Source organism: Lissotriton vulgaris, chromosome 8 (genome assembly GCF_964263255.1).
Source record: "Lissotriton vulgaris chromosome 8, aLisVul1.2, whole genome shotgun sequence".
NCBI lineage: Eukaryota > Metazoa > Chordata > Amphibia > Caudata > Salamandridae > Lissotriton > Lissotriton vulgaris.
Genome location: NC_141696.1, coordinates 185,860,773 through 185,883,089, shown reverse-complemented (window position 1 = coordinate 185,883,089; position 22,317 = coordinate 185,860,773).

Sequence of the window (22,317 nt, the reverse complement as noted above, 5' to 3'; positions counted from 1 at the left end):
GGAGGAGGAGCGTGAACCTCTCCCTGACCTCTTAGACTTAAAGGAGAAGGATCAGTCTTTGGAGGGAGTATTCCTTTCCCCAGTATGACATGAACAGAAGAGAGAGACTTCCACCAAGTGTGGGGACAGTACTTATCTCTGTACTCCCTTTTTTCTGGGACTACCATTCTGTGTACCCATGATGTGGACACAGGAGACAACCTGCTTGTTAAGAATAAATCTTACAGGTTGCTGAATACGGTGAGATAAGGTGAGGGCAATTATTAAGAGTAAATTCTTTAAAATGCTGGAATTGGGGGTGATAGAACCCTCAAGCAACATCTGGTCCTGTGAAGTGGTTCTGGTAATAAAGGCTACCCCACCGGGCACGCCATCTGAACTAAGGTTCTGTTTGAACTATAGAGGGCTCAACTCAGTTACAAAAACAGATGCTCATCCCACCCCCTTGGCAGATGAGCTGATTGACCGATTAGTGGCTGCCCAATACTTAAATACCTTTGACCTTAAGTTAGGGTACTGGCAGATCACCCCAACAGAGGTCAGCCTTCTCCACGCCAGAGGGCCACTCCAATTTCCTATGATGCCCATTGGACTCACAATTCCCCTGCCATCTTCCAGTGGTTGGTGATCCAAGTCCTTGCTGGTATGGAGGCCTTCTCAGCTGCCTATCTGGATGACATAGCAGTCTACAGTAGCAGCTGGAAGGACCACCTCTTTCACCTCCGGGAAATGCTTTGGGTTCTGCAAAAGACAGGCCTGTCTATCAGGGCCAGTAAGTACCAGATAGGGCATGGGTCTGCGGTGTATTGGGCCACCTGGTGGTCTGTGTACCCATGATGTGGACACAGGAGACAACCTGCTTGTTAAGAATAAATCTTACAGGTTGCTGAATACGGTGAGATAAGGTGAGGGCAATTATTAAGAGTAAATTCTTTAAAATGCTGGAATTGGGGGTGATAGAACCCTCAAGCAACATCTGGTCCTGTGAAGTGGTTCTGGTAATAAAGGCTACCCCACCGGGCACGCCATCTGAACTAAGGTTCTGTTTGAACTATAGAGGGCTCAACTCAGTTACAAAAACAGATGCTCATCCCATCCCCTTGGCAGATGAGCTGATTGACCGATTAGTGGCTGCCCAATACTTAAATACCTTTGACCTTAAGTTAGGGTACTGGCAGATCACCCCAACAGAGGTCAGCCTTCTCCACGCCAGAGGGCCACTCCAATTTCCTATGATGCCCATTGGACTCACAATTCCCCTGCCATCTTCCAGTGGTTGGTGATCCAAGTCCTTGCTGGTATGGAGGCCTTCTCAGCTGCCTATCTGGATGACATAGCAGTCTACAGTAGCAGCTGGAAGGACCACCTCTTTCACCTCCGGGAAATGCTTTGGGTTCTGCAAAAGACAGGCCTGTCTATCAGGGCCAGTAAGTACCAGATAGGGCATGGGTCTGCGGTGTATTGGGCCACCTGGTGGTCAGGGGTAAGGTGCAGTTCCTTCAGGCCAACATAGAGACTGTGGTAGCCTGAGAGCCCACAAAACCTAGACTGAGGTCAGAGCATTCTTGGGCATCACTAGGTACCATAGGAGGTTTGTCAAGGGACATGGCCCCATTGTTGCCCGCTTGACAGAGTTGACTTCTAAAAAGCTGCCCAGAAATGTGATTTGGACAAAAAGCATTTGACTCCCTGAAGCAGGACTGTGCTTACGGCCCCTGATTTCTCCCAGGAGTTTCTCATTCAAACAAATGCTTCAGAACATGGCATAGGGGCAGTTTTATCACAGCTAAATGAAGAGGGCCTGGACCAACCTGTAGCCTTCATCTCCAGGAGGTTACTCCCCAGAGAACAAAGGTGGAGTGCTATAGAAAGAGGACCCTTTGCTGTGGTCTGGGCACTGAAGCCTTACTTGTTTGGTACTCGCTTCCTAATTCAGACTGACCACAGGCCCCTCAGGTGGTTTATGCAAATGAGGGGTTAGAATCCAAAACTCTTGAGATGGTCCGTTTCCTTACAGGGAATGGATTTCAGGGTGGAACACAGACCAGGGGTAGACCACACGAATGCTGATGGTCTATCCTGATTTTTCTGCCGTTAGCGATGCGAACTCCCTAGAGGCTGGGTAGATCTCCTCACGTTCAGCTGTTCCTGTATGTGCAGTTTACTGCCACTTCCATTTGGCATTTAAAACTACTTGCCATGCCTTAAACTTCCCTTTTATTACACATGTCACACCTAAGGTAGACCCTAGGTAGTCAACAGGGTTGGGTGCTGTGTAATTAAAGGGTAGGACATGTACTCTTTAGTTTTGCATGTCCTGGTAGTGACAAAACCCCAAATTAACTTTTCACTACTGTGAGATTTACTACTCTCATAGACTAGAATTGGGAAATACATCAATACACTTTTAAGCTGTAATTCATGATTAGAAAGTAGTAGCTGTGTAATTTTTTATATCTTTGGAGTGGTAATGATAAATCCTCTTCACTGGTAAAGTTGGATTTAACATTACTGTGTTAGAAACGCAACTTTTAGAAAGTGGACATTTCTCTGCTCTTACTGCTCAGTGTACCTGCAGCCTTTCTTCAAAACAAATCTGGGGCAGGTGACAGCTACACTTTGCGCATTCCCTCTAGACAGCCACAAACACAGGATGGTTAGGTGTGTCTGAGTACTTATCTGCATTCTGATGACTCTTCTGGAGTAAGAAGGATGGGGGAGCTGACAATTACACACGAATAGGCAGTGTCCTGTTTCCCACACAAAGAGCTGATTGCCCCTACGGATGTTCTTTCTATAGCCAGGAAGAAAGGATCTGGGTGTACTTCAAGGACCCTTCTTTGACATCACTCTCACTTCAAAGGCACAATTGGGTATAAGTACTGGGCCTCTGACCTACCAAGACAGTACACTACTGGACATGTGAAGAACTGCTGCTACAAAGACTGCCACTCTGCTGGACTGATGCTCTGGAAGAACTGCTTTTCTACTCTGATGTGCTGCCTGCTGCCACCTACTTGCTACCCTCTGCCATGCTGAAGAAAAGGACTGGACCGCAGTGACTATGTGGATTTTCAAAATAGTGGGGTAAAAATGTTGTACCCGACTATAATGAGCAGGCGAGTGAAGCGAGCATGTCCAGAGTGCAAAAGGAGGGTTGGTGGGGGAGTTTTCCCCACAAGAAAGTTTTTTTTTAAATGGATTAAAATGGTGGCTTTTACACCACATATTTACTGCCAATTACTGAAAACAGGGCATCCAAATATAGCGTTTTAAAGCAGGTGTGAGGAAAACATTAGAAACAAATCAAAAATGTGCCTAATCCTTAAAGTGGTCTGCTTGCAAAATGAGCCCCGAACTGAGCACACCCAACCAATGGAAATAGGCCCTCTAAGCGTTTCCTACCTGTTACACATCTCTGTCTCTTTACTGTATTGGTTGATCAAGTCATCTCTCGGTGCCTCTTCTGCCCTCTGCGCCTTCTCTGCCCTCTGCTTACCATGCTTCTTTAGCCTTGTGTGCCTCTTTTGCTTTACGTGCCTCCTCTTCTACCCTTTGTGCTTCCTTTGATCTCCATGCCACTTCTACCCTCCGTGCCTCCCCTGCTTTCCATGCCTCTTGTGCCCACCGTGCCTCTTCTGCCTTACATGCCTTCTCTGCCATTTGTGCCTCCTCTGCCTTACTTGCCTTCTCTGCCATTTGCGCCTCCTCTTCCCTTCATGTCTCCTCTGATCCTCTCTTGCCATATGCTCCTCTTCTGCCCTCTGAGCCTATCCAGAATAATGCACCCCTTTTACGTACTGCCCCTTTCTGTTCTGTGATCTTCTTCAGCCCTCTTCCCTCTTCTACCCCTTTCCCATCCTTCTCTAACTGTGCCTCTCCAGTGGCCGGATCTACTCTCATGTCTGTCTTCTTCTCCTCCTCTTTGCCTGACCTCATTTTCACAAACACCAGGATCCGAAGCCAGGATCAGGGCCAGACTGGGAACTCTAAGCAGCCCTGGAATTTGTCAGACAAGTCCCCGTGGGGGCTGGGGGTGTGTGCAAATGTGACGCACTGCTGCTTTTTTTTTTTTTTTACTGGGGGCCGATATTGCAGAACTGCTGCAAAACCGGCTTCCAGCCTCACGGGGACACGCCTGTTGCCCTCTATGGCCAGTCCGGCACTGGCCAGGATGACGCCAACACGGTGAGCAAGAAGGGCACAGCGAAGTAAAAGTCTGCTGCTGAAAGTATTTACAAGTTTATATTGTGACGTGTAAATGTAAATGTAAATGTAAAACAGCTTTTATAAAGCGCATTCTATCGCTCCAAGGAGCATCTTGGCGCTGTAGTCCGTAGCCTAGATGGTAGGCCGGAAAACTACTTACATAATATTACCTGAGTATCATTTAGAGCCTAAACTAGCAGTTTGCTAACCGTGTAAATAATACTTACACCTGGAGTTGTTACATATTTTAGCTTGTTTGGCAAATATTTTTAGTGAAACATCAGCTGCGCATAAGAGAAGTATCATGGCAAATGAAGCAAGAACAAATGTATTTCTTCAGAGAGATTGATCCCTATTTTTTAATTCCTATTTATGGGCACTTCTCACAGTGTATAATCTATATGTGGAAGGGCACGGGATGACAGAACAATACATTCATTTCTTTGTAATTTTTTTCTCCAAGAATGCAGGTTCCGTGTGCACAGCACCCTTACCTTCATGCATTCTGTTGTTTCTCTTCAGCCCCCCTCTTGCCAGATCCATTTAGAAGTAAAGTTAGGTGTTTCTGGTACTGTACATGACGAATTTTCCAGGAATTTTCTTGGCTGTCTAACTCAGCACAGGATGATATCGGTCCCCCCTCCTGAGTCTGTGTTCAGTGCAGCTTACTCTGTCCATTGGGTACAGACATTATCACTGCTTGCACGGTTAAAAATAAAGTCATCATTCGTCCTCTGATCTCTTTACAGATATCGCTTGAAATCGCAATGTGATAGTTCTTTTTAAATTATATGTTCCGGGTTTGCGAGTGCTGCTTTTGAAAAATGTATTTAGTTTGCAAAGAATAAATAAAAAATCAATAAATACAGGAATTGTTGAGTGTGGCAAATCACTTGTGAGGTTCTCAAGGCGCTGAATTGTAGGCATGGGGATATTTCGTGATTTGCCCAGAATCACAGGATGTTGTGCTGATGCCGGTGCCAAGACTCAACCCTGGTTCCCCCCAGCTCCAAAGTCGGCAGCTCAGGCTGTTACACCACAAGAATGGAATCTCTAGGTGAATTTTCATATACAGATTCAAATAAGCTTTCATTCTGGCACACGATCAAACACTAATTTCTGCTTTTATTGATTATATTATATTATTGATTATATTATTGAAATATAACCATATGTGACAACACATGGGGAGATGCTAATGCAAAGCACAAAGACTCAGTTCAAGGCAAAAGTCTCCAATAGGAGGTACCTGCGCGCTGTGAAGTCAGCTCATTGAAGGCATCTGGATTCTTCACTGATGCTGACGTTCATGGGTATCGTTTATGTGCCTCTAACATGTTCGAAGGGTAGAAGCTGGCATCAAACGCATGAAGCACAAGTCATACAGGTCCGGACTGGCCACAGCAGGCACCGGGCTTTTTCCCAGTGGTTCACCAGGGTAGGGGCTGGGTTTGGGCCTGTGGGAGGCTGTTTTTGTTTCCGGGGCAGGCACTATCGCCCCCTGTAACAAAAATGTCCAAAACCAGTCCCTACCCCCCCACCCCCCCAGGGGGCCAGACAAGTCGTTTGCCAGGGCCGGTTTCGGTTCCCAGTCCTGCCCTGAAGTCTTAACCAGGCTACCGAATGCCATACCAGTTGTCGACTAGGTGCTATTAAAGTGCCATAGAGCAATAACAGCCAGAATCCCACTCTGTCATCAGACTACTCTGTTGACAGTGTCCAGTTTCACTCTATGCTGTGCCCAAGTGACAAACTGGACATCGGTCGATGTTAGAAATTAAATAACCACTGTCACTCCTTGGAGTGGACCATGCTGGGCAGCTTACCAACTGCATTAACTTACTGGCTCAGCTCACCCTGTTGCCCCCTGTGCATGCCCCTCTTCCTCTCATGCAAAACCCTCTCCCCGGTCCGCAGCTTTCATGCTCTGGTCTTCACCCAGTCTCCATGGGTTTATTTATGTAGTCGGGCAATGTTAAACATGGGCTTGTGCTTCCTTTAAATCTTAAATGTTTTAAAACTGTTAATGATCTCGGCTTTCCAAAGCCTACTGAAATGATCATTACAATTGACTTTTACAAAGATTCTTTCTAAATAGCTAAAAAAAATCGTATAGCAACAAAAACCAATGTGTTAAAATGTGCGCAGTATTTAACATAAAGCAATATAACATCATTGGTCATTTTTAGGTCTTCGGCTAGCAATACACTGCGCAGCAGTGTTCGCGCAGCCAGTGTCCTTTTGACGGGGTTTTCAAAATGGACCTGGAAATTCCACACGCTCATGCGTATTCATTTCCTATGGTCCATTTTGATTGGGCTTTGCTTGCGTGTTGTTTTTTAACAGAACACGCAATAGGCCATAGGCGGTCGCGTAGCTCCACCTATGGCCTATTGGTGTCTGTTACGCGCACCAAAGCCCATATGTTTTCAATTATCGTGCCCAGACACGGGCGCGATAATTGAAAACATATGCTTACAGTGGCACGCGCTACCGCACCACTCGGAATTGCTAGTCAGTTGGAGCTTGGACCTGCCTGAATGAGGCGCTCAGTTATACAAATCCTGACATCCCCACCTGTGAGCAAAGTCATTGATGTGTGCCGACACCACAATTTAGCAGCAAATGATGTGGCAGTAAAAGTGCGCACCTGAATATAAAGTCAAATTTAAGTAATAGATTGGCTTGAATTATGCAAAGTTTGAGCTAAGGAATCTGAAGATAGTTATGTTATGTTATAATGGCTTATAGAGCGCACGGCTGCCCCAGCAAAGGGGTGTCCCGGCGCTGAAGCAGAAAACTGCAGTGCAAGTGGCAAAAGCAACTTACAGTGGAGGGAAGAGGAATGTTTTGACAGCTTTACGAAAAGTGAAATAGGACTTAATAATGCGGATGGAAGAAGGGAGCGCATTCCAAAGTTTCGAGGCCAACACTCTGAAGGAGCGCCCTCCAGCACGGAGCCTCCTCACCCTAGGGACAGCCACAAAATTCTGTCCCATACACCGGAGTAGGCGAGAGGGGATGTAAAAGGTGTGCAGTGTAACCATCATGAAGTTGGAAAAGCATAGCCACAACCCACGCGTGGGTGGAAAAACTGGGTCAGCAGCGGTGAAGACACATGTCATTTTAGGCACAGAGGATGAAGATTGATTGCACTCAGATCAGGCGGTGATGCTGGCATCAGAGTGGAATGCATCAGTAAGGTGATACGTGCCACGCAAGATTGTCTTAACTGTAACACTGTAAAGTTGTGCTTCTCGAGTTAAACATGCAGTTGCTTTTAGAAAAAAAGGAAATTAAGAGACGAATAATACATGCCATTCACTTGGCAATAGTATAATCACTAAGTTGACTTGGAATAGTGTAAAAATGTCCCACAACTGTTATACAAGTCCATTAATTAAATTCCCAGTGATTAATTGGTTTTACCTCTACAAAGTACTTGTTTATTTTGAGACATGGAGAGATCACGCCGTTTGCCCATAATCACAAGATGTTGAGCCGAGCCGAGAGTGGAACATGCTGTCCCATTTCTAAAGTCGGCAGCTCTGCTCGTTAGGCCATACTCTCTCGTTCAGTTGCTCCTGCTTTTATCTGTCTGGAAATGCTTACAAACCTTACAAAAATGTTGGAATTCAGACTACAAGCAGAAGAAATGCCTTGAATGCATGAGCATTAGAAAATAGTTCTTCCAAGGGCCGCAAATAATATATTCTTAAGCAGGGATACGAAGGGCACTGCGAGGGCTTTCTGAAAGTTATGCCTGGAGTGAGCACATGCTGTTTGTACGGAAATGATACTTAGCCGGTAGCAAAACTGAGGTCAGGAGACGGGGTCATTCACTGTTCTAAGGCAGTTTATCAGCCTTGCCAGGCGCTTCACCCCAGCCCAACGTCACCTCTGAACTTCCGTCTCCTATTTTTAAGGTAGCTTTCATATAGTGCGAAGTCCTAAACTAAGGACATTAGAGCGCTTTACAAGAGCCCCAGACTTCATGAAAGCATTTTTTATTTTGAGACATGGAGAGATTATGCCGTTTTCCCAGAATCACAAGATGTTGAGCGGAGCAGAGAGTCGAACATGCTGTCCCAGTTCCAAAGTCGGCAGCTCTGCTTGTTAGGCCATATTCCCTCGTTCAGTTGCTCCTCCTTTCTTTTATCTGTCTGGAAATGCTTACAAACCTTAGAGAAATGTTCGAATTCAGACTACAAGCAGAAAAAGTGCCCTGAATACGTGGGCATTAGATAAAAAATTTCTTCCAAGGGCCGCAAATAATATATTCTTAAGCAGGGATAGGAAGGGCACTGCAAGGGCTATCTGAAAGTTATGCCTTGAGTGAGTGCATGCTGTTTGTATGGAAATCATACTTAGCCTGTAGCAAAAGTGAGGTCTTGAGACGGGGGTCATTTACTGTACTAAGGCAGTTTATCAGCCTTGCCAGGCGCTTCGCCCCAGCACCACTTCACCTCGGAACTTCCGTCTTATATTTTTAAGGTAGCTTTCATATAGTGCAAAGTCCTAAACTAAGGACATTAGAGCGCTTTACTTGAGCCCCAGACTACATGAAAGCATTTTTTATGTTGAGACATGGAGAGATTACGCCGTTTGCCCAGATTCACAAGATGTTGAGCGGAGTCGAGAGTCGAACATGCTGTTCCAGTTCCAAAGTCGGCAGCTCTGCTCGTTAGGCCATACTCCCTCATTCAGTTGCTCCTCATTTTATCTGTCTGGAAATGCCTACAAACCTTACAGAAATGTCAGACTTCAGACTACAAGCACACACACACAACCACACACACACACAACCACACACACAATCACACACACAACCACACACACAACCACAAACACACAATCACAAACACAACACACACACAACCACACACACAACCACACACAACCACACACAACCACATACACACACAACCACACACACACGCAACCACAACCACACACACAAAACCACAACCATACACATACAACCATACACACAACCACACACACACAACCACACACACAACCACACACACAACCACAAACACACAATCACAAACACAACACACACACAACCACACACACAACCACACACACAATCACACACACAACCACACACAACCACACACAACCACATACACACACAACCACACACACACGCAACCACAACCACACACACAAAACCACAACCATACACATACAACCATACACACAACCACACACACACAACCACACACACAACCACACACACAGGCACACACACAGGCACACAGTCAGTGCACCCTTTCAACAGGCACAGACACCATCAGTCATCAGTGCACGCTTTCACTGGGCACAAACACCACCAGCCGTCAGTGCACACTTTCACCGGGCACAAACACCACCAGCCGTCAGTGCACGCTTCCACCAGGCGCACACCACCAGACGTCAGTGCACGCTTTCACCAGGCACACACACACCACCAGCCGTCATTGCACACTTTCAACAGGCACACACACCACCAGCCGTCAGTGCACACTTTCACCAGGCACACACACACCACTAGCCATCAGTGCACGCTTCCACCACGCACACCCCACCAGCCATCAGTGCAGGCTTTCACCAGGCAAACACACCACCAGCCATCAGTGCACACTTCCACCAGGCACACACACCACCAGCCATCAGGCCACAATTTCTACAGGCACACACACCACCAGCCATCAGTGCACACATCAATTGTTAACGCATCCACAATTAACTGTTGTAGCAATCGCAGTATGGCGCACTTTACTTTTAAACATATTCATCTAAAGCGCAGCATGCCATGCCACCATTGCTACAAAAATAAATACACATTTTTTTAGCTTACAATTTATAGACTTTTGTTGCAATTAGTGTTTCAATATTTAGCAATGACAATAGCTCAAACTTAATTAATGTGAGACCTATTGCATTGCAAATGCTTGCTGTATTTGCCTGTTTTGTATTCTGATCTGTCCCGCTGACTTTGTCCTAAAATATCTCCAAAGGCAAAGCTAGAGCTCAAGGGTGGTTGGAGAATAAAGGCCCTTGGAGAGCACTTAGTCGTGATTTGTACAACTTTAGACAAGACTTCTTTGACTTATTCACTTACAAAACATTCTCACTGGGCTCCTCGTGACTGGACTACAGTGGCATAAACTTGACAGGAAGCGACTGGAGTTGGACTCCTCCCCCCTACCCCAGCTCACCTATCATTGTAAAATAAACACGAGTTGCTAGGTCTTGATGGGAGAGGCAGCGGCCACTGACACCCACTCCTACATTGTCCCAGATGGCCTGCCCTGCCCTCTGCTATAGAGGTTTATGGAGGTCTTCCGACTCCTCCCTGGACCATTTGAATAATGCCCAAAGTAAAACTCTATTCTCCACACTAACACATACCCCACCCACCAGTGCGTCTTCACTGTCCTGATCTATGCTTTCAGGTCAAAGAAATCTTCTCCCAGCCAAGATATGCACAGAGACAAGGGCCATCCTCCCCCACCCTCTAAAACCCCCCACAGATTTATATGTTTCTTCACTGCTAGCTGCTCAGTTTTCCTTTTCACATTTTATTACTTCCCCAGGGTAGCAGGGTGGTGATGCCCATCTCGCCCGTTAACACCAGCCGTCCCTGCTGGACCCATCACAGTTGAACCAGTAGTGACTCCAAGGGCTTCCTGGTTTGCCCCCTGTTTTGAAGTCTTAGGGCCACCAAAGACATCCTACAACTCTGCAACAGCACCTGGACTCTGCCATCTGTGAGTCCTGCCTTGTCAAGTGGTGCCAATCAAATCCTGCGCCCTTGGAACTACCTTTTTCCATGCTGATCCAGCAGAATCCACACATTAACAACTTTGCACCAATCGGAACCGAGGCATCGCCCTTCGACGCCGACGCTGCTGCTGATTACATTGCTTCTACAGACTGCATGGCTCGATGACAACACATCGCCTGCATCATCAAGGGGCTCATCGACGAGGCTTCACTGACTGTATGGATCAGAACCAACGCATTGCCGGTACCCACAGGATCGACGGAGAAGCATCGCCTCCGCTGCTCCTCACATCGTGTCCTCGATGTCGACACTTCTTACATACAAGGTACTTTTTCAGCGGGAACTGCTTGAGTACTCTAGCTGGCCTGCCCTCCATTGCTGGCGGCTTGAACTTTGGATTCACACCAGTTTAGTGTGACCAGATGTTCCCGGTGGCACTTTATGACTCTAAGCACTTTCTTTTGATTTAATCTGTATCAATTCATAACTGCGGTTCTACTTATTGAATTTGAGTCATTTTGGTCTAGTTTTTCAAACTAGTTGGGATGTTTATGTGGAGTATTCATTGTGTAAGTGAGTGTTGCACAAATATTATACACATTGCCTCTTTAGATAAGTCTAACTGCTCTGTGCCAACCTACCAGAGGGTGAGCACAGGTTATCTTTTAGTGTGTATCTACTTACCCTGAGAAGCGGGGTGGTTCCTGCTTGGACAGGGTGCATACCTCTGCTAACCAGAAAACCTATTTTTAACATTGGTGGCAGTGGTGGGATATGACTTGTGTTTGGGCAATGCCATATAGTAACTCATTGTTCACTACAACTCTATACTAAGACCAATTCAAACCTTTTTCAATTCTCCCTAATTGACATCCTTGATTTTTCCAAAAGCCTTTTTTCATAATACTGATTTGTATCTGCAATGTCTGTGGCCTTATCTGGCAATTTGGAATTTGAGCTGGCCGATCTGGAGACCTATTCAGTAGCCCAGGTCAAGTGGTTCTGCCAAGAAGGAAGGGTGTTTACTAAGGGAAGAGCCTAGAAGGCAGAAATTCAAAAAGGCTTAAGAGCATGGGCTGCTGCCCACCAGACCAACACAGATGATGATGAGGTGGTGGAGTCAGAGTCTGAGGAGAAATTGGAGCAGGACCTGTCTGGACGTCTTGTCATGCAGCCTACTGATGTGGGTGTAACATCCTCCCAGGACTAGAAGTACGAAGTAGACCAGGCAGCAGTGTGTCTTGAAAGAACCTGTTCCCAGAGGAGCTGGAGGGCAGGAGGGAGGAGAGAAAGCTGAAACTAGAGCTTACAAAATTGAAACTAGAGAAGGAGTAGGCTCGTGCCAAGCTGGCGAAAAAGCAGGCCCTTGCTAAAATGTAGAAAGAGCAAGATCTAGAGGAGAAAAAGCTGGCCATCAAGGAGAGAAAGATGGCCCATGAGCTCAACCTGAAAGAGCTGGACATAAGAGCCCTACATGTGGGGTGCAGCGAAAGTGACACTCTAGGTATGCTGTCAATGGTGGCAGCATACCCAAGGATTTGATGCACAGTTATGGAGTGGAGGATGTTTAGATATGTGGTTTGTAGCCTATGAAGTGGCTCCAAGTGCACACAAGGTCCCAGAGGAGTTCTGGGGTGGTAGCTTATGGAGGTATATGCCCACAGTGGGAATGGACACACTGCCTACACTTAGAGGACCATACATACTACACTGATATGAAGGCCATCTGAGTCAGTGAGTTTGGACTGACCCCTGAGAGGTACAGGCTCAGATTCAGTGGCAGCCACAAGATCCCATCACAGACATGGGTTGATTTCCTTGATTATGCCAGCAAGGCACTGAAGGGCTGGGTGACGGGCAGCAAGGTTGATGATTATTCAGGGCTGTACAACTTGATTTTAAAGTAGCGCATGCCTGATATCTGTTTTCCAGAGCTGCACAAACACCTGGTTGATAGCAAGCTTTCTGACCCCAGGAAGCTTTCTGAGAAGGCAGACTTCTGGGTCAGCACTAGAGTGTCCAAGAAGGTACCTGGGGGGGCTCCCAAAAGGGTGGTCAGGGTTCCCACCAGAAGCAGGAGAGGAAAGATAAAAAGACAGAGTTCTCTATAGGCCTCCTAAACAACTCACAAGGGAAAGGGGCTGTTCTTATTCCCAATCTGGCCACCAGAAGAAAAATTACCCTGACAAAAGTCAGCAGCCTGAGCCCAATCAAGTGCTAAGGGTGTTTCAAGTATGGGCACTACAGGGGGATCTCAAGTGTCCAAAAACAGCACCACCTTCCACTAGAGGAAAGATTCCAAGGGTGGCTAGTGTAGTGATGGGGAGAGGTTTGTCCCAGTTAATAGAGGGTGGGGTTTGTGGGGAGACCCTAGTGTCCTTGGGTGACAGGGAATGGTTCCTAAGATCTATGTTCCCTCTAGTACTACTATGTATAGGCAATGGGTCACCATCAATGAGCAAGGTGTTGAGGCTCTGAGGGACACAGATGCCAGCATGACTATGATAAGGAGTCAGCAGGTATCCTCAGAGCAGGTAATTCCCCCATGCATTCCACTAGGTTTGTTGCGGCTTACAACAAAGAGGGACACTATCTAGTGACCCTTGTTCCATTTAAGTGGGGTGGGGGGGGGGTGGTCTGGTCGATTAAAGGTTGGTGTGACCCCTGCCATGCCTGTGCACTATTTGCTTGGTAATGACCTTGAGCACACTACATGCAAGGATGTAGAGCTCAAGGCTTGTGTGGTGATGTTGGAGTTAACTTAGTGGATCTGTGCTACCACACGGTCCATGGCTGCCCAGGATGGAAGTCAAAAAGGGTTGGAGCCTGGAAAAATGTCCCAGACAGCTGTTGAGAAGTGAAGCGGACAGGCAGAGGGCATGGGAAAACCAGGCCCTGACTGTCTTCCCAGTGAGGTGGATGGGGGTACCTGCAGTGGCCGCCCTGGAGCTGACTAAGGGGCTCATTGCTCCCTTTGGTGACCTGCCTGAGCTTGCTGGATGACATGTGGAAGGAGGTTCCACCAAGGAGGACTTCTGTAGGGTTCAGAGGGAGTGCCCAACCGTTGTGGGACTGAAGCAACAGGCTGAAGCCAAGTAGCAGGTGAAGCCTCTGGGAGCCATCACATTTATTGGGAGGACAACCTCCTTTAAGGTGAGGCTTAGGCTCCTGTCCATGGGACAACAAGGGCCCTGGTGGCCCCAGTGCTACAGGGCCTCCTACTGGAGCCGCCTTAAGCGAGTCACCTGGCAGGACACCCGAGCCAAGACAAGGCTTTTGCAACTTTGTCTTTCTCAGATGCGTTCTGTAGAACTTGTGTGACCTTCCAGGCCAGTGATAACACAGGGCAGAGGCTGAAGCCTCCCTTAATCCCTTTCCTTACTGTTGGCACATCCTTTGAGCAAGTGGGCATCAATATTGTTGGGCCAATAGATCCCCAGACTTCTGCAAGCAACAGGTTTATCCTGTTTCTGGTATATCATGCCACTGGGTACCCAGAGATAATACCTCTGAGGACTACGACTGCACCTGCAATGGCAAATGCCTTGATTGGTATTTTTATGAGAGTGGTGTCTGACAAGAGCACCAGCTTCATGTCTGCTCATATGCATTTGATGTGGAAGGAGAGTGGGGTAACCTTCACGTTTTCCGCTCCTTACCGCCCCAAACAAATTGACTTGTTGAGACATTCAACAAGATCCTGATGGTCATGATTAGAAGCTTGCCAGAGACTGAAGAGGAAGTGGAAAAGTCTCTTGCAATGCCTGCTTTAGCCCCTGTGAGCTTCTGTATGGGCGCCTTATCAGAGGACCTCTGAGTTTGGTAAAGGAGGGGTGGGAGCAAGCCCCCAGGAATATTTCCCAGGATGCAGAGAGCTATATGCTGGCCTTTAGAAGCCAAATGGCTAAGTTTTGAAAGCAAATTTCTGACAAATTGGAAGCCAGCCAGGATGTCATAAAGCAGTTGTATGATCATAATTCTATCACTGTGGAACTGACTCCTTTGCAGAAAGTGTGGGTGATGCCCAGGGCTATTGAACTGGGCCATATGAGGTGATTGAGAGGAATTGTGAGGCCACCTACCTAGTTGACTTCAGAATCTCTAGGCACATCCACAGAGTGCTCCATATCAATAGCCTTAAATCCCACTTGGAGAGGTCTGAACACACCATGCCATTGCTAACAGATGGAGAGGAGGAGGAGAGTTCTCCTCTCCCTTGCCTCTTAGACACTGTTAGCCCTGACACCATTGGCATGGGTATCCCTTCCATTTTTTGCTGTTGCCTCATGTGTTTTTGCTGGTTATAGATGATTTGCGTACTGTGCCACTGCTATTCAGTGCCACAGTGCAAGTGCTCCCTATGGTAAATTGATGTATGGATTAGTGACTCCATGATTGACTGGTCTGGTTTACTTGTCAGACCCTAGTACAGTGCACTGAGGGTGCCCAGGGCTTGTAAATCAAATGCTGCTGGTGGGCTTCCAGCATCGGGATAGCACCCACATGGTTAAAAATGTTGAAAATTTTGAATGGATATAAAAATGTGAATTTTCCACTCGCTTGGGAATTACACTGTGACTTCATAATGGACAGAGTTTAAATTATCAGGAAATGGACATTACATCATGAGTAACAGTAGCATGCATAATGTACAAACGGTCTAATTCACGGGACTTTCATTGTAATTCTATGTTGCGATGAAATGCTTGATGGGTAATGTAGTTTTGCCATGCAACAGCAGCAGGCGGGAGCAATTATATTATTGAAAAAGCGCGAAATGCACAATCAGCATGAAGAGTGGGCGGGGAGAAAGAAAGGGTTTTAAGTGAAAGGAAGGGAGGGGCACAGTAAAGATCGGGTAGAAGATGCTGGGAGGAAGGAATGTTTTTAACAGCTCAGGGCAGGTATGTGTACAGCTTGCAGTAAAATAATGTTTCACAAGGGAAGTGAACCGAAATGAATATTGTAGAACAGACGTTTAGCAAAAAGTTACTAAGAGCGAACGCATGGATTAAACACATCATGTTTGGTAAAGGGTTTAGCTAATTAAGCAAACAGGGAGAGATGCTGGGTGGAACATGTAGCACTGAGTTTGTTTTGAAAACAGAGAGGAGTGAGGGTGGTAACAGTATGACTGGAGTGATTGATTTAAGCAGGAGGGAACGAGGGGTGTGCACTTCATGTTTTTAGTTTAAGAAGTAAGCTGTTGATGGTTTGTCAGAAAGAAAGGGTTTTGTTTATTTAAACAAAGTGATCGTTTTGTGCATAATCTGAATATAAAAAACAGAGCAACATTAGTGATTGTATTAATTGAAGATTGTTTTTATTGATTGTAGTGACCCCTGAAGAAGTGCTTTTGAGCTCGAAATGCATTGGGTTTTGATTAAAATAAATACAGCCCTGAATGAAGAAATGCTTATGTCGTGTTCTTTCCAAGAGGTCCGGATGGGCACAGTGGGAGCACTAGAAACTTAGAAAATTGCATGATCACTCCGCCTGTGGAATTAAAGCATATTATAACCAAGAACAATGAGTAAAATGAACGAGTAGAAAGATGAAAATGGAGTACGTTTTTTAATTAATTGCCGAGATTGGCACAAGTAAGCTGTGCAACTGGATGGGGTGAAATGTCGCCCCAAAGTCATGTGCAGTCTGGTACTGCCATGTTGACTGTGCAAGTGCACCCACTTGCCAGTCCCTAAACCTTCCCTTTTCTGCATATTAGTCACCCCTATGGTAGGTCCAAGGACAGGGTGCATTTTAGGTAAACGGTAGGACATGCCCTGATGTGTGTGACCTGTCCTGTTAGTGAATTACAGCCATTTTTGTTTTTCACTATTGCAAGCTACCTTTTCCCCGTAGGCCAGAATGGGCAGTTTGATTATAACATCTTATGATCCTAATTGACTCAGGGAACTAGGTAGAAATTCGAGTTTAGTATGCCTGAACTTAGAATGATAAAATACATCTTTTAGTGAAGTTGGATTTAACTTTCTGTGTTTGAAAATACCACTTTTAGAAAGTAGGTATTTTCTTGCCTAACTGTCCAAACCTGCCTCTGCTAGGTTGTGTATTCCTTGTGTGGAGTTTGAGTGACAGGGGCTTGGGGATTCCAGGAGACAGAGTGAGTCAGCACAGGGCTGAATGGACCTATCTGCATGTGGATGGATGGGAGGAGTTGCACCTGGGACCTGAATAGGGCTGTGCCTGCCTTCCACAATGCTGGCTCCACCTCCTGTGGTGCGTCTGATGTCCCTGGCCCACACTGTCAAAGGAAAGATGGCGTCTTGTCAACAAAGTGCTCCAGGACTGCACAGAACTGGTTTGGACTGGGTACAGGACCAGTAGCGGTCGGTGGTGGGAGTGCTGCCGGGCGGTGACGTGGGGCGGGGGAGGGGCAGGGTGGGGGTAGTAAACTACGGAATACAGCCAAGTGCAGGTAAGTAAACATATAAATAAATAAAACATATTTTGTTGCGCGCACTGCATCGCATTTCACCCCTAAGTTAAACCTTAGGTAGTCCATAGGGGAGGGTGCTGTATAAGTGAATGGTATGACAAATACAGTTAAGGTTTGCATGTCCTGGTAGCGACAAACAGCCAAATACGTTTTCACTACTGTGAGGCCTATTCTGCTCATAGGCTAACATTGGGAAATCCTTGATACGCTTTAAAGCTGTAATTCCTGATTTGAAAGGAGTGGCTATATCATGTTTTATATCTTTGGATTGGTAATGATAAATCCTCTTTACTGGTAAAGTTGGATTTAACATTACTGTTTTAGAAATGCCACTTTTAGAAAGCAGACATTTCTTTGCTCTTACTGCTCGTGTGCCAGCAGCCTGTCTCCAATACACGTCTGGGGCTGGCAACTGCTACACTTTGTGTATTCCCTCTAAACATCCACAAACACAGGAAGGTTATGTGTGTCTGAGTACTTATCCTCATTCATCTGTATTCTGATGGCTCTTCCTGAGCAGGAAGGGAGGGGAAGCTGACACTTACACCTGATTAGGCAGCATCCTGTTTCCTACACAAAGGGCAGCGTACCCCCTACTGATAACTATTATCTATTATTTTAACCCTGTGTGAAGTATTTGTGTGGTGCATTCACTGTGTTACTGTGTGTGTGTGTATTTCACAAATGCTTTACTCATTTCCTCTTTAGATACGCCTGACTGCTCTCTGCCGAGCTACCAGAGGGTTTTCACAGGTTATATCTTTCAGTGTGTATCTAAATTGCCCTGACTAGAGCGGTTGTTCCTGCTTGGACATGGTGCATTCCTCTGCCAACCAGAAACCCCATTTCTAACAGATGACAGCTCACATCTTTTTAAAGCCCCTACATCACAATGAAGTAACAGTCCTCTACCACTCTCAGAACCCAGCTTACCTTCCAATCACTTGTTTACCGTTTCTTGCCTCTGACCATGTACACCTCTCTTTTGCCATTTAGCTGGTTTCATTCTACACAAATACCACAGACACACACAACCAGTGTGGTAGGTATGCTCTTGACTTCCCATAGTCATGAAACAGCATGTCTTGCTTTCCTTGTGAAGAAAGAAATAAACAATTTAAAAAGTTATGGCCCAGCTCCATGTACATGGACTCTTGGCGCCCTATTCATAAAGGTAAATTTAGACCAAAAGCCTAACTTTGTTACTTTTTGGTATTCACAAAGGTGAGTTACTATGAGTAAACCTAGACTTTTGGTCTTACTTAAACTTTTGGTTTGGTCTAACTTTACCTTTGTAAATGCTGAAAAGCAGTAAAGTTAGACTTTTGAACTAAGTTAGACTTTTGGTCTAACTTTACCGCTGTGAATACCTGAAAAGTAGTAAAGTTAGACTTTTGGTCTGGGTTAGACTTTTGGTTTAACTTTACCTTTGTGAATGACGCCCTTGGAGTGTTCACTGATTTTTCTCAGCCCTAGTGGGAGCTGTTTTCTGACTCTTTCTTTCAATTTCTTACTTTCCTGTGTCCCACTTCCAATCTTCAGAACCTTCAGTTTAATCCTTTCACGTGCAACTCAGGATCAGCCCATAGCCAAGCTTGGTCAGCTGTTTAGTTACAAAATGCGCTTTACTTCTCAAGCAGAACTGCAACACCAAGCTAATATTCATATTTCATTATTACTATATCATGTTTTGGTCCTATGAGAAAACTTAGGACATTGTGACATCAAACATTTTAACCCCTTAAGTAATTTCTTACAGATTTGATATCTCGCTAATCGAGAAGTCATCACTGAAACTGCTTTCAAAGGGGTAGACTTTGAAGGGAGTGACAGACTTATGAGTATGTATTTAGCAAGAGTATAGCCTCTTAATCAGGACAGTCCATTATGGCAACACTCAGCTGATACTTGAATACTTGGAGAAGTGTGGCTCAATGGTTAGAGCGGCAGACTCTGATGCAGAGGTCTGGCCTGGACCAGGGTTCAATTACTGCCTCGGCGGGTCTTGGGCTCAATTTCCCTGGACCTGGTAATTCTCGCCTCGGTGCCTAGTCTAATCATGGGTCCCAATCTGGGCAATAGCTTGCTTAATCTCCACAACAGCCCCAACAGGGCTAGGATGCCTAGCTTCACCTTGGGAGTGCCCAGGAGTGAGCACTTCACAGGAAAAGGCCAGGAAAGGGTTCCACAGCGGTATGTGTACAGCGCCTTGAGACCCCTTCGGGGGTGATGTGTGCGCTATATAAGCACTACATTTACTTAAACCCTCCTCTCTCGGTTCTCTGTGCGATATCCTACTCTCTCTCTCTACTCTTGCTTAATTACTACATGCTGCCTCTGGCTCAGCAGCCAGACAAGTACAAAATCCAGATATATGCTGATGACACACAATCACATTACCAATTGATTTGACTGTGTAGAACACTACCTAAAAGTACGCTGTCTATGCCTAAGCAGATCAAAAATTAAAATCCTAATCATAGACGGTCAGAATAGAGCCCAGCTGCTGGTTTACTGTTTCACCAGCTATGACCTACCTCCCCCTATTCTCAGAAGGCTAAAGACCTGGATATCATGTTTAACTTGAACCTCTTATTCATCCCGCAAATCAATGGTGTGGTCAATAGGTACCAATGTGCAAATATCCTTTCTTCATAAATTCCTCAATTGCACACTCAAGTGAACGTAAATTATTTGTTTTTTGGGAAGTTTAGACTATTGTGATGAGATTTGGAGAGGCTTGCCAAAGAACCTGATTGACAGACTGCAAAACTCCCAAAAGAAGCCATTGTTAAATGCTGAACTTTATACATTTGACCATATAATACTATTCAGAAAAAGCTTCATTGGCTCCTAGTGGATGGAAGGAGTAACTTCAAGTCTCTTTTCATCATTCACAAGTACTACAGGAATAAAGGCCCATCATATGTGCACAAACTGCCACCACATTACATCCTTGCTAGAAGCTTTCCTTCAGGGTAATCACACCTGATCCCAGTTTGAACTTTGAATCATCAGAAACATGAAGGGTGTTTTCCACAAATGTTTTATCTAAAACTCTGGAATACCCTAGACCTCCACCAACATCTCTACTATTCACCTTAACGTTGCTCTACATCATATGCTGTTGTTCCTTATATTGGTCCATGTACAACCGTCAATGGTAATTTGAATCTTAGCCTACCCTGCTCTTGTTTACTATTCCAGTACTGGGAGCATACAGCCCTGTCAATTCATCTCAATTCTGATTTTCATCAACCCTGGCTCCACCAGTATTGGGTCCCTCAAAGTGCTCTGTCTATGCACTTCAATACTGATCTGCTCCTATCCCAATTCTGTAACATGCTATGGAAGAGCAAAGAGTAGCAGTAACACCAAATCTTCCCAATCTCACACACAAATTCACACCAAACGTTCATGCCAGATACACCAAAGTAACACAATTCAGAGCAATCCACACCATAACACACACCACTGTACATTTCCAGCCACCCAAAACTACAATAGAAAGCACAGGAAGTCACAGTCCGTTCAAGGACAGGTCGAAGCAAGACCTTACAACCCTCTGTCTTAATGTCTCAAATATTTTCCTGTAAGAAATTTGGTTACTGGTTGAGGGGGGGGTGAAACCCTACTCAAACAGCAACCACAATTCTTGTCAGGGTGAGGAACAAGCAAACCCCAAATTAACCTGTGCTCAACCCTCCGGTAGCTTGGCACAGAGCAGCTAGGCTTAACTTAGAGGAAATGTGTAAAGCATTTATGCAGCACTTCAAACAGAATTAAAGTGAAAACACAACACAATAAAAATCCCACAACAAAAGATCTTAAATTCTGGTATGTGGATGGTTGTGAGTTCTCACGCCGAGGATGTGTTGAGCAGTTGAGGCGATGCACAGGTTCCTAGGAGTTGCGTAACTGCAATGTGAGGTCCTGCTCCATCTTCGAGGATCCCGGGGGCTTTGATGTTAAGTTCGGCGTCAAGGATGCGCTGTGCAGTCGTGGCAATGCATTAGTCAGAAGAGCTATGATGCTGCCATGCTAGAACTCATCGTCTTAGAGACTGGATTTGGATTATGATCATGGATTTGCAATGCAAGGTCCTGTGTTGGGAAAACATTGCACAAGCGGTGGTACTGAGGTGGGCTGAAGGGTTGATGCAGAGTACTTGCATTGGGGAACCCTTGCAGCAGAGGAGATGCGCTGGTTCTGAAGGCGATGCACTGAGCAGTAAGGGTGATGCACTGGTTCTGATAGAGATGTGCCGACCTGTGGAAGAGATGCTTCCGTTCTGCTGGATCCACAGATGTAGATACCAAAACAGGGTCTGGCTCATAAGCAGCAAGGCTGAGCCCACTACAACAGCTAACAAGAACAATTGCCAATGCTGCTACTATTTGTTAGACTTAATCCAAGAGGGTATATGAACAACGCATCACTGTACCTCAAGCTTATGAATTGCTTTTTTATTTAATCAACCTATTTCATTTTTTTAGAAAAAATACTTTATCATTTTCTTGTACATACAAAAACATTTCACAAAAACCCACAAATTAACTCTACAAAATACCAAAAGATACAACACAATCACAACCAACAATCTTCTTCAAACATACTACATTCATACCCAAACCATATATTCCTTTATATACAATAAACCAAACATAACATACAAATACCCCAGGCTTATTATAGAGTCTGATCAGGACCAAACATTCACTGCAAGAAGAAAAAAAATGGAAACTAATCAGAAAAATGACCTTAATTGCAAAAATACCAAGGTAACGCCAGTCCAGCACACCACAAGCATCTTACCTCTACGAAAATTCAATGAACAGTATGCTCTGTAGTGGCATAAGGTTGTGGAAGATGG